The 14,247-nt window shown below is 41.6% G+C and overlaps 1 pseudogene; it reads right to left on the bottom strand.

The window, feature by feature from the left end:
- Positions 1-2,511: 2,511 nt before the first annotated feature.
- LOC119532723 lies at positions 2,512-3,230 on the bottom strand (annotated as a pseudogene).
- Positions 3,231-14,247: the final 11,017 nt, after the last annotated feature.

Here is a 14,247-nt window from a genome sequence, read left to right as displayed (position 1 = left end):
CTAAACAGTAAGTTTCATGAGGTGAGGAGCGATGTCTTGTCCACTATGTGTACCCAGGTCCCAACACATAATAGATGCTTAATGAATACTTGTTAAATGAATCAGTGCTTTAATGATAGTTATGCCTTTCTCTAGACTAGTTTCCAAGTCATTATTCCATTCCCTCCCCAATGCACCAAACCCCCACTTCCAAGCCATAGTGCCACTCCAAAATAAAGCCGCCTTTTCTTTTGAGCACACTCACCAAAAATAATGTGCTATTCCTGGCACCACTGTGTATATTCAAATCTCCTGAAAATTAAATCTATAAACAATTCAAATTGCAGGAACTGCCATGGGATACTATCATTAAGTGGCAGTAAATGCCTTGCGTGTGACTGGTTTCGATTTAATTTGTTAGCAGAGTTGAGAGATATTTACAAGCTTTCTACCCCCTTACGATTCTGTAGGTCAGAAACAGTCCTTTGCTTTGTCCTTCATTCATTCAACAACTGTTTTTCAAGACCGAGTGCCACAGGCATTGTTCTAGAAGCTGAACCTACAGGAGTGAAAAGGGAGACAAAAATCTTTGCTCCAGTGGGACTTACATTGTAATGGACAAGAGAGACAATAAGTAATAAAAGGACAAAATATACAGTAGTTAAATGTCAACACATGCTAACGGGAAAAAAGAAAGCAGGAGGGAAGATGTAAAATGTCATAGCAGCTGAGGATCCCAACTAGTGTCTCCAGGAAGGGCTTCATGGAGAAGGTAGTATTGAGGAAAGACCTGAAGAAGTGAAGGTGCCACCTCAGCAGCTGTGGGGCTCAGCCAGTGCAAAGGCCAGGGGTGGGAAAGTGAGTGAGTGTATTTGTAGGAGGTGGAAGGATGGAGCAGCATGAAAGATGGGGCAGCGCAGATGAAGAGGTCAGAGGGATAAAGGGGCATGGTCAGAGTGGCCCATCTAGACAATGTCAGGGACTGTGGCTTCCTCTCTGAAGACGGAGACTAGAGAGTTTGGATTAGTGTTGAATTTTTAAAATATTATACCAAGCACTGAGACAGTAACTGATGTTTTCTAAGATTATAAATCAGTCAAAATTTACCTATGTTGGGTCATTTTCCCTAAAATATAGTTTTACGACACTGTTTTTGTCAATAAATGTAATTATTATCTCGTTATAAAATATGTAGAAAATACAAATGTGATAAGTAGAAAAAATAAAAACTACTGCTCCCCTATCACCCAGAGATAAGCACTGCTATTTTTTAGTGTTTCCTTTCTACCTTTTTTCTTTACAGAGATGTATTCAAGTTTTAACAATATATATATATATATGCATATATAGGTACATGTGTATGTGAGTGTTTGATTCTAGGCTTTTTCCCTTTTTAATCATGAGCATTTTTGCCAGGTCATTAAAAACTCTTTCAAACCACATTTTTCATGTCCCCCAAAGTATTTCAACATATGAACAGACCATAATTTCTTCATTGTTCATTTCACTCCTTTGCTCTGCTCTGCAGTGGCAGCTTTTCTTACAAAGCAGATTAGGTTCTAAAACAAGCTCCCTTTTTTCCTAACTCCAAGACCACACATGATGACTGCTTGCACCGTCTGAGGCGGGCAGGCAGAACAGGGGCAAGCTCTTGCTGGTGATTTCTTCTGTGTGAATATCCTGAGGTTGAAACAGCCAGAGACTGAGTAAATTCTGCCATTGAATTCACCCAGAGGCAATTCCGTTGCTCTGAAAAGACACATATGGCATCATTTCAATGAAAAGAATGGTCCTAGAGCCTCCGCTTTCTTCCCTCACTCCCAGCTACCCCCGGGCTGGCTGGTGCCAACCCTGACATCCCGGCATACCCCTCCCTCCCCAGGGCCCAGCTGGCCTCACCAATTCCCTTCTCCCCAAGTATCGCTGGGCTCCTCCCCAGCCACACATCTCAGACGTTGACAGTAGTCTCAGGAAAGTGACCAAATATCCGAAGGTTGTTATTTATACTGCAGTTATTAACAGTGAGTTCCCTAAAAGTTCCCAAATCCCAGTCCTTCTGATGCCAAGGCTCCAGCAAGGTGCATGGCCCACCCCAGCCCAGAAAGGCTGAGTCAGAGGAGATGAGGGTCTCAAGGTCATGTCTTCTGGTACATAAGGCAGAGCCAGACTCCACCCTCGGTCTCACCCCACCTCATAATGAGGCCGACCCTCACTCCGTCCATTTCGGGGCGAGCTGGGCACAGCCATGAGGCCCTAAGACAGTGGTCCTCAACCCCAGCCACACGTAGCTTGTTAGAGATGCGGGATCGTGGACCCCACCCCCAGCCCACACATCTAATGAATCAGAACCTGCATTTTAACCAGATCCCAGCTGATTCAGTAACATTTGAGAAGCATTGCTCTCGGTCAGTGATTCTCAAACTCGGGGGAGCGTCAGAGTCACCTGGAGAGCTCATTAAACCTGCTTGCTGGGTCCCACCCCCATAGTTTCTGATTCAGTAGGCCTGGAGTGGAGTGTGAGAATGTGCATTTCTAACAAGTGCCCCCGAGTGGGATGTGGCTGGTGCGAGGAGCATATTTGGAGTAGCCAGGATCGGAGCACTGTTTCTTTCTTTCTTCCTTTTTTTTTTTTGAGGAACAGTCTTTAGCGGGCTCAGACTGGTGTCTACGGGCTTTGAGGACCTCTGTGTATCTGCTACTTTCTTCTCCACGTTCTTCTCAGCCTGCTTCTGCAGACTCGTGAGCTACTTCTTCTTCCTGTAGTGGACCTTGGTCTTTTCCCTCCTATTCTCCAGCGTGGCTGTCCCAGCCTGGTACTTTGAGCCAACCTTGTGAGCCAGGTGCCCCAGGGAGGCAAACTTACAGGTGGGCTTCGGATGCAGCCTTGAGAGCAGCAGGGACCACCATCATGCATTTCTGTCATAAGGGGCAAGATCCCTTCAGACACCTGGGGCTGTTCGGGGCAGCCTGGCCACACTTGGTTTTGTGGGGCAGCCTGACACGGTCGGCCAAGAGATGCAGCTGTGTGCCTGGAAGTGGTGGGGACCACAGGACGGGTTGGTGTTCCCACGCTTGCAGAGGAAGGCCAGGTACTTCAGCTTATTTCTGTAGAAGTTGCTAGAAATGTTGATGCCCTCACGCCACACGACTGCCACCTGCCAGCCCAGCAGTACCTGCTTGGCTACGATGGTCACCATGTCACCCAAGAGATAGCCTTGGCCATTGAGCACCAAGACCTGCCCCTCTGCCATCTTTGGCAGCTGCCTGGGGGGTGGGGGTGCAGGGACTGAGCACTAGTTCTTAATTAAATGAAAAATTGATGTCCAGACCCCATCCCAGAGGTTCTAACCAAGTTGGGGATGGGGCATGGGGATTTGTCAACACTCCACAGGTGATTCTACTGTGCAGCCAAGGTGGAGAACCACAGATGGGCCATGCTATGCTTCTTAAGTTCTCAGAGAGACATTGGGAATTAGATCTAATTGGGGAGGAACTCCCGGTGTTTCTTTGTGGAGGCTTACAAAACACAGAGAAAGCAAGCATCTGGATGGTAGGAGGAGATTTTTATGCTGAGGAAAATCACCTCACTCTTGGTTCTGCCAAAAAAATGCTTTCTATCCATGGGACAAGTTTCCAGCGGCCACTGAGAATCAAGTGTGAGGGGACACTCACCCACCTACTGAACCATGGGGGTTTATGGGCAGATTTGAGCTTTGTTATGTTCCCCATTTCAGTGGGTAAGAATTTATGAATTCCAGCAATAGAACTTTTCTATTTTAACACAATTTTAGACTTCTTGACTTGCCCTTCATTTCCTAACTTTTGGCAAATCTGTCAGAGGTGACCCTAATAAAAAAGAGAGGGGGAGGGAGGGGGGGAAGGGAGGGGGAAGGGGAAAGGGGGAGGGGAGAGGGAGGGGGAGGGGAGGGAGAGAGAGAGATGGTCAGGGTATTTTTCTGAGCTTTTTTCCTCAACTGCTCAACCAGCTCACCTTGGTGAATGCTTGTCCAGGGCGGCCAAAATCCTTTCCCTGATGTTTCCCTCCCTCCACCCAGCACCCACCCACTACTACCCTTGCCCCCAGTTCCAGGCTCCATTCCCTTCTCCCATCACTGCCAGCTTTGGGGAGAAGGAGCAGGGGAAGGACAGCCTCCAGACCAAGCGTTCCACCCAACTCAACTATGGGGAACTTCTGCCATGTTTATAGTACATTTAAGAAAAGAAGATAGACATTCTATGTTTTCCATTCAATAGACGTCTAAGGCCTCAAAACAAAAACATTGACTTAAAGATAACCTTTATAAAAGACTCTTTGGCAAGAGCCAAGGAAAATAATTCACTTCCACTTTAACCGGAAATCTACCCTCCCTGCACCTCTTTTTCCCTCTACCCCAATTTATCTTGACCACTGCCCCAAATTACAACTTTGCTATTCCTTCTGTTTCTTCTCCTGACTTCCTAAATGAGCTACCCTTTGGCAGGGTTTTTCTCAGAAAAGGAACAGTCACATTTCACAATGTCACTTCAAAACTTCTAGCTTAAAAGGCCAATGTAGATGTTGAATTTAAACCCTAATCCAGAGCTAAGGGCTACAATTAAGGATTTTTCAAAACCTCAGCAAGACAGACAAAAAATATTCTGCAGGATTGATTCCATTAGCTACCTACTCTCCTGGACCACTAGGTCTATACCAACTAGTTCACTCAATGTAAGCCTCTCAGATGGGGAAAATGGTTAAAAACACCATGGCAGGAAAGGCCAGGGGAGGATAGAAATAACCCAGCTGTGCACCACTCAGATAACCCTCTTGAGAGGACAAGAAAAATGGGAAATGTATGACGTGTAACCATTACGAAAGGCTTTCCGTTAAGAGAAGATTGTACAGAAGTTCAAAATTGTAAACAAAATAAGGATGACTCATTAGGAGACATTAAAACTACACTTCAAGAAACTTCTTAACAGCTGAACAAAAACCCAACAGCTGAAGTCAAAGAAGACTTGTCCTCAATTTTTGTAAATAGACACATATGAAATGGAGAATTTGGCCAGAAAAAATAAATAGGAATGGAAAACTGCCGATTTAGATCTCCAGCTTGTGGCTTAGTGTTTTCAAAACGCCCTATGAAAAAAAAAAACAAGTTAGAAATGAAAACGAATTTCTGCCTGTCCTGATTGAACAACTGGACCGCAAAATAAAAACAAAACCCAAAGTTTCTCTATTCCGAGAATCAAGAGCTATGATTAAGGACCCTATAAACATCTGAAGGCAGAAGAGTCATTGGAAAAGCCAATGTCCCATATTGATTAAGAAACAGGAAAACAATTGTCCAAAATCTATCCAGTTGTGCCACAACCAAAAGAAACATTAATACCCAGCAATTCCCTGTCCTTCATCTAAACTCTCAAAGGGAATGGTTTATAAATATATAAGGACAAAAATTCAGTTATCTTGTTGTTGTGAGTGCCACTCTATTTATCACAAATGCCACTACTGTCTCTACCACGAACCTCAAGTACTAAAACCACTTAGTGGGAATTCTAACAATCCTAAATCCTTTCCCATGGGCCAACCTTTAACTTCTATATTGGCACCATTAACAGAAGAGCATTCCATTCCTCACTGTGACACACCTCCTGCAAATTTAATATGTTGGAATTAAGTTTGCAAGGGGAGGGTCCAGCTAAAATGTACTGTAGAAGGATTAATTTTAGAAGGCCCAGGAAGTATAGATGATAAGGATATTAAAATTTCTACATTATGTAAGACTCAAGAAACACCTGAGGAATTAGCCATGGTCTCAGAATTCTGGAAAGCAAAAGATTCCATGAACATAAGAATAACAATTGTAGCAGAGCCATATTGAATCTTCTAAACCTGTTCCTAAATTTTGTGAATATTCTATTTAAAGCCAAAGTCAAGGTCTGAGGCTAATTACAACCAGCATAATAGAAAAAGGATTAATTATCCTTTGTACTAGTCCCTGAAATTCCTGTTTTATCTGTTTAAAAGTCTAAGAGTTGAGGATATAGATCTGAGACCTGTGAGCAATTAACAAAATAGGCTTACTTCCCGGCAGTGCCTAACCCAGATAGTAGAGTCTCCCCAGTTCCACCTGAAGCCAAATTCTTTACTGTAATAAATCTATGCTCAGCTTTCTTTAGTATCCAAGTTGATGAAAATAACCAATATTTATTTGCCTTTACCTGGGAAAATCAACAATTCTCCTGGAAAGTTATACCCCAGAAATTCACTGAATCTCTATCCTTCTTTTCTCAGATCTTAACAGGAGATCTTGGGGATAATAGCTCCCTTGTAGATCCACTCTGATCCAATAGGTAGATACTACTGCTTGTATTCCTATTATCTTAACAACTATAAAAATGATTGGGACCAAGATGGCAGCAGAAGATGCTCCAGGGTGAAATTCCTACCACAGAATCTTTTAACAACTAGCAAAAACTGGTAAAGCTGTCCTCCCCAGAAACTGGAAAACAGTTAAAAGGTTGCAGTAACAGGACGAATGTGGAATCAAGAAAAAGCACCTTTTTAAAATGGTAGGAGAAGCTTGTGGCACAATTGCTGGCCCTTCCCCCACCCATTCCATGTTGTGGAGTGGAACCAGCCTGCACTCCCACTGTGGGTCCCTGGCTCTGTTCCAGAGGGAGAAGGTTATCTCCAGGCACATACTGCAGTGCATGTATGTTGGTGCCAGTCTATTGGGTGGCAGCATGAAAGACTGAACCAGGAAATTCATCTCTGGCCCACCCTAACAGAACTTGCCCTGTAAGCAGAAGCAGCTTGCAGACATCTAAAGCAGTGTAGGAAACAATTAAGTCAAAGCAGTCTGAGACAATGGATTACCTGTTTTAAGCTATAAAATAGAGGCACCTGGGAAGGGGAAAAAGTCTATTTCATAGAAAGTAGAGAAGGCATTCCAATTCCTATAAATTGGGAATTACCATGGCCATGAGCAAACATAAGCCCAGGAAAAGACTCAGTCTCAGAAAAGATGGAGAAGACCCTATGCTTCAGGGCTGATCTTCTTGATAAGAGGGCTAAACTCTAAAGGAGAGCACCAGCCAATGTATAGCCAATTTGCAAACACTGTGAAAGGTGTTTATTGTCTTAATTTGTTTTTGTTAGGTCCTGGCAACTTGAGGAAATCTCTATCATATCACTAGCTGGGTACACACTTAAGGAACACACTGCTCAGGTGCTGAATCCCAGAGTTAACACTTTAAAATGCTGAAATGTGCAGTGTGCAACAAGAGATTTGAAGACAAACAAAGAAACAGGAAATGCTAGCTCATACAAAGGAACAAGATAAAAATCCAGAAAACATCAATGAAGAAAAATAGACTTTGGACATACTAGACAAAGCCTTTTTTTTAAATGATCCTCAATATAGTCACAGAGATAAAGGAAAACAGAAAGAATGAACTAAATGATATCAGGAAAAAAAATAAATTAAAAATATGAGAATCTTGATAAAGAGAGAGAAATTTTAAAAAGAATCCAAACAGAACTACTGGAGTTGAAGACCACAATAACTGAAATGAAAAGTTCCCTAGAGGTTTCAACAGCAGATAGGAGCTGTTGGAAGAAAGATTCAGTTAACTCAAAGAAAAGACAGTTGAAATCAGTCAGGCTGAGGCACTGAAAGGAAAAAAGAATGAGAAAAGTCAAGATAGTGTAAGAGATTTGTGGGATACCAGCAAGCAAACCAATATACACATTATGAGAGTCCTAGAAGGAGAAAGGAGAAAGGGGAAGATGGACTATTCAAAGATACAATGGCAGAAAACTTCCCAAATATAACAAAAGACATGAATCTGCACATTCAAGAATCACAACAAACCCCAAGCAGGATAAACTCAAAGAGGACCATGCTCAGACACATAATAGTCAAGCTGTTGAATGCCAAGGACAAAGAGAGAGTTCTGAAAGCTTCAAGAAAAAAAACAGCATGTTATGTAGAAAGAGTCCCAATACGATGTGCAAGTTTCTCATCAGAAATGAAGGAGGTACGAAGGCAGTGGGACAAAATATTTAAAGTGCTGAAAGAAAACAATTGCCAACCAAAAATTTTACCTTTGGTGAGACTGAAGGAAAGATTAAGACATTCCCAGATAAACAAAAGTGAGGGCGTTCATCACCAGTAGGCCTTCCCTACAAGCAATGCTAAAGGGAGATCTTCAGAGTGAAAGGAAAGGACAATAGACATGAGAAGAAAGTGGCATAAAGAAATGAAGACCTCAAATAAAGGTAATCATATGGGTAATTATAAATGCTGGTACTATTGTATTGTATTTTTTGTTTTGCAGCTCTGCTCTTTATGACTTACAGGTCCTAAAAATGCAAATGCATAAAAAAGTAATGATGAGGCGGGGCAAGATGGCAGACTGGTGAGCTGTATGTTTTAGTTACTCCTCCAGGAAAGTAGGTAAAAAGCCAGGAACTGTGTGGACTGGACACCACAGAGCAATCTGTCTTTGGGCATACTTCATACAACACTCATGAAAACGTGGAACTGCTGAGATCAGCGAAATCTGTAAGTTTTTGCGGCCAGGGGACCCGCGCCCCTCCCTGCCAGGCTCAGTCCCAGGGGAGGAGGGGCTGTCAGCTCCAGGAAGGAGAAGGGAGAATTGCAGTGGCTGCTCTTATCGGAAACTCATTCTACTGATTCAAACTCCAACCATAGATAGACTGAGACCAGACACCAGAGACTCTGAGAGCAGCCAGCCCAGCAGAGAGGAGACAGGCATAGAAAAAAAACAACATAAATAAAAGCAGAGGATTTTTGGAGTTCTGGTGAACACAGAAAGGGGAAGGGCGGAGATCAGGCCTTGAGGCGCATATGCAAATCCCGAAGCAAGGCTGATCTCTCTGCCCTGTGCACCTTTCCTTAATGGCCCTGGTTGCTTTGTCTATTAGCATTTCAATAACCCATTAGATCTCTGAGGAGGGCCGTTTTTTTTTTTGTTTGTTTGTTTTTTTTTAAATCCTTTTTGCTTTTTCTAAAACAATTACTCTAAGAAGCTCAATACAGAAAGCTTCAAAGAATTGAAATTTGGGCACGTCAAGTCAAGAGCAGAACTAAGAGAGCTCTGAGACAAAAGGCAATAATCCAGTGGCTGAGAAAATTCACTAAACAACACAACTTCCCAAGAAAAGGGGGGTGTCCGCTCACAGCCACCATCCTGGTGGACAGGAAACACTCCTGCCCATTGCCAGCCCCATAGCCCAGAGCTGCCCCAGACAACACAGTGTGACGGAAGTGCTTCAAATAACAGGCACACACCACAAAACTGGGCGTGGACATTAGCCTTCCCTGCAACCTCAGCTGAATGTCCCAGAGCTGGGAAGGGGGAGCAGTGTGAATTAACAGAGCCCCATTCAGTCATCATTTGAGCAGACTGGGAGCCTCCCAACACAGCCCAGCAGCCCAGAACTGCCCTGGGGGGACGGCACTCACCTGTGACATAGCACAGTCATCCCTCAACAGAGGACCCGGGGTGCACGGCCTGGAAGAGGGGCCCACTTGCAAGTCTCAGGAGCCATACGCCAATACCAAAGACTTGTGGGTCAGTGGCAGAGACAAACTGTGGCAGGACTGAACTGAAGGATTAGACTATTGCAGTAGCTTTAAAACTCTAGGATCATCAGGGAGATTTGATTGTTAGGGCCACCCCCCCCTCCCCGACTGCCCAGAAACACGCCCCACATACAGGGCAGGCAACACCAACTACACACGCAAGCTTGGTACACCAATTGGGCCCCACAAGACTCACTCCCCCACTCACCAAAAAGGCTAAGCAGGGGAGAACTGGCTTGTGGAGAACAGGTGGCTCGTGGACGCCACCTGCTGGTTAGTTAGAGAAAGTGTACTCCACGAAGCTGTAGATCTGATAAATTAGAGATAAGGACTTCAACTGGTCTACAAACCCTAAAAGAACCCTATCAAGTTCAGCAAATGCCACGAGGCCAAAAACAACAGAAAATTATAAAGCATATGAAAAAACCAGACGATATGGATAACCCAAGCCCAAGCACCCAAATCAAAAGACCAGAAGAGACACACCTAGAGCAGCTACTCAAAGAACTAAAGATGAACAATGAGACCATAGTACGGGATATGAAGGAAATCAAGAAGACCCTAGAAGAGCATAAAGAAGACATTGCAAGACTAAATAAAAAAATGGATGATCTTATGGAAATTAAAGAAACTGTTGACCAAATTAAAAAGATTCTGGACACTCATAGTACAAGACTAGAGGAAGTTGAACAACGAATCAGTGACCTGGAAGATGACAGAATGGAAAATGAAAGCATAAAAGAAAGAATGGGGAAAAAAATTGAAAAACTCGAAATGGACCTCAGGGATATGATAGATAATATGAAACGTCCGAATATAAGACTCATTGGTGTCCCAGAAGGGGAAGAAAAGGGTAAAGGTCTAGGAAGAGTATTCAAAGAAATTGTTGGGGAAAACTTCCCAAATCTTCTAAACAACATAAATACACAAATCATAAATGCTCAGCGAACTCCAAATAGAATTAATCCAAAAAAACCCACTCCGAGACATATACTGATCACACTGTCAAACATAGAAGAGAAGGAGCAAGTTCTGAAAGCAGCAAGAGAAAAGCAATTCACCACATACAAAGGAAACAGCATAAGACTAAGTAGTGACTACTCAGCAGCCACCATGGAGGCGAGAAGGCAGTGGCACGATATATTTAAAATTCTGAGTGAGAGGAATTTCCAGCCAAGAATACTTTATCCAGCAAAGCTCTCCTTCAAATTTGAGGGAGAGCTTAAATTTTTCACAGACAAAGAAATGCTGAGAGAATTTGCTAACAAGAGACCTGCCCTACTGGAGATACTAAAGGGAGCCCTACAGACAGAGAAACAAAGACAGGACAGAGAGACTTGGAGAAAGGTTCAGTACTAAAGAGATTCGGTATGGGTACAATAAAGGATATTAATAGAGAGAGGGAAAAATATGGCAAACATAATCCAAAGGATAAGATGGCCGATTCAAGAAATGCCTTCACGGTTTTAACGTTGAATGTAAATGGATTAAACTCCCCAATTAAAAGATATAGATTCGCAGAATGGATCAAAAAAAATGAACCATCAATATGTTGCATACAAGAGACTCATCTTAGACACAGGGACACAAAGAAACTGAAAGTGAAAGGATGGAAAAAAATATTTCATGCAAGCTACAGCCAAAAGAAAGCAGGTGTAGCAATATTAATCTCAGATAAAATAGACTTCAAATGCAGGGATGTTTTGAGAGACAAAGAAGGCCACTACATACTAATAAAAGGGGCAATTCAGCAAGAAGAAATAACAATCGTAAATGTCTATGCACCCAATCAAGGTGCCACAAAATACATGAGAGAAACATTGGCAAAACTAAAGGAAGCAATTGATGTTTCCACAATAATTGTGGGAGACTTCAACACATCACTCTCTCCTATAGATAGATCAACCAGACAGAAGACCAATAAGGAAATTGAAAACCTAAACAATCTGATAAATGAATTAGATTTAACAGACATCTACAGGACATTACATCCCAAATCACCAGGATACACATACTTTTCTAGTGCTCACGGAACTTTCTCCAGAATAGATCATATGCTGGGACATAAAAAAAGCCTCAATAAATTTAAAAAGATTGAAATTATTCAAAGCACATTCTCTGACCACAATGGAATACAATTAGAAGTCAATAACCATCAGAGACTTAGAAAATTCACAAATACCTGGAGGTTAAACAACACACTCCTAAACAATCAGTGGGTTAAAGAAGAAATAGCAAGAGAAATTGCTAAATATATAGAGACGAATGAAAATGAGAACACAACATACCAAAACCTATGGGATGCAGCAAAAGCAGTGCTAAGGGGGAAATTTATAGCACTAAACGCATATATTAAAAAGGAAGAAAGAGCCAAAATCAAAGAACTAATGGATCAACTGAAGAAGCTAGAAAATGAACAGCAAACCAATCCTAAACCAAGTAGAAGAAAAGAAATAACAAGGATTAAAGCAGAAATAAATGACATAGAGAACAAAAAAACAATAGAGAGGATAAATATCACCAAAAGTTGGTTCTTTGAGAAGATCAACAAGATTGACAAGCCCCTAGCTAGACTGACAAAATCAAAAAGAGAGAAGACCCATATAAACAAAATAATGAATGAAAAAGGTGACATAACTGCAGATCCTGAAGAAATTAAAAAAATTATAAGAGGATATTATGAACAACTGTATGGCAACAAACTGGACAATGTAGAAGAAATGGACAATTTCCTGGAAACATATGAACAACCTAGACTGACCAGAGAAGAAATAGAAGACCTCAACCAACCCATCACAAGCAAAGAGATCCAATCAGTCATCAAAAATCTTCCTACAAATAAATGCCCAGGGCCAGATGGCTTCACAGGGGAATTCTACCAAACTTTCCAGAAAGAACTGACACCAATCTTACTCAAACTCTTTCAAAACATTGAAAAAAATGGAACACTACCTAACTCATTTTATGAAGCTAACATCAATTTAATACCAAAACCAGGCAAAGATGCCACAAAAAAGGAAAACTACCGGCCAATCTCCCTAATGAATATAGATGCAAAAATCCTCAACAAAATACTTGCAAATCGAATCCAAAGACACATTGAGAAAATCATACACCATGACCAAGTGGGGTTCATTCCAGGCATGCAAGGATGGTTCAACATAAGAAAAACAATCAATGTATTACAACACATTAAAAACTCGAAAGGGAAAACTCAATTGATCATCTCAATAGATGCTGAAAAAGCATTTGACAAAATCCAACATCCCTTTTTGATAAAAACACTTCAAAAGGTAGGAATTGAAGGAAACTTCCTCAACATGATAAAGAGCATATATGAAAAACCCACAGCCAGCATAGTACTCAATGGTGAGAGACTGAAAGCCTTCCATCTAAGATCAGGAACAAGACAAGGATGCCCGCTGTCACCACTGTTATTCAACATTGTGCTGGAAGTGCTAGCCAGGGCAATCCGGCAAGACAAAGAAATAAAAGGCATCCAAATTGGAAAAGAAGAAGTAAAACTGTCATTGTTTGCAGATGATATGATCTTATATCTAGAAAACCCTGAGAAATCAATGATACACCTACTAGAGCTAATAAACAAATTTAGCAAAGTAGCGGGATAGAAGATTAATGCACATAAGTCAGTAATGTTTCTATATGCTAGAAATGAACAAACTGAAGAGACACTCAAGAAAAAGATACCATTTTCAATAGCAACTAAAAAAATCAAGTACCTAGGAATAAACTTAACCAAAGATGTAAAAGACCTATACAAAGAAAACTACATAACTCTACTAAAAGAAATAGAAGGGGACCTTAAAAGATGGAAAAATATTCCATGTTCATGGATAGGAAGGCTAAATGTCATTAAGATGTCAATTCTACCCAAACTCATCTACAGATTCAATGCAATCCCAATCAAAATTCCAACAACCTACTTTGCAGACTTGGAAAAGCTAGTTATCAAATTTATTTGGAAAGGGAAGATGCCTCGAATTGCTAAAGACACTCTAAAAAAGAAGGACAAGGTGGGAGGACTTACACTCCCTGACTTTGAAGCTTATTATAAAGCCACAGTTGCCAAAACAGCATGGTACTGGCACAAAGATAGACATATAGATCAATGGAATCGAATTGAGAATTCAGAGATAGACCCTCAGATCTATGGCCGACTGATCTTTGATAAGGCCCCTAAAGTCACCGAACTGAGCCATAATGGTCTTTTCAACAAATGGGGCTGGGAGAGTTGGATATCCATATCCAAAAGAATGAAAGAGGACCCCTACCTCACCCCCTACACAAAAATTAACTCAAAATGGACCAAAGATCTCAATATAAAAGAAAGTACCATAAAACTCCTAGAAGATAATGTAGGAAAACATCTTCAAGACCTTGTATTAGGAGGCCACTTCCTAGACTTTACACCCAAAGCACAAGCAACAAAAGAGAAAATAGATAAATGGGAACTCCTCAAGCTTAGAAGTTTCTGCACCTCAAAGGAATTTCTCAAAAAGGTAAAGAGGCAGCCAACTCAATGGGAAAAAATTTTTGGAAACCATGTATCTGACAAAAGACTGATATCTTGCATATACAAAGAAATCCTACAACTCAATGACAATAGTACAGACAGCCCAATTATAAAATGGGCAAAAGATATGAAAAGACA

Source organism: Choloepus didactylus, chromosome 4 (genome assembly GCF_015220235.1).
Source record: "Choloepus didactylus isolate mChoDid1 chromosome 4, mChoDid1.pri, whole genome shotgun sequence".
Lineage (NCBI taxonomy): Eukaryota > Metazoa > Chordata > Mammalia > Pilosa > Megalonychidae > Choloepus > Choloepus didactylus.
This window is presented reverse-complemented; position numbering and strand designations above follow the sequence as displayed.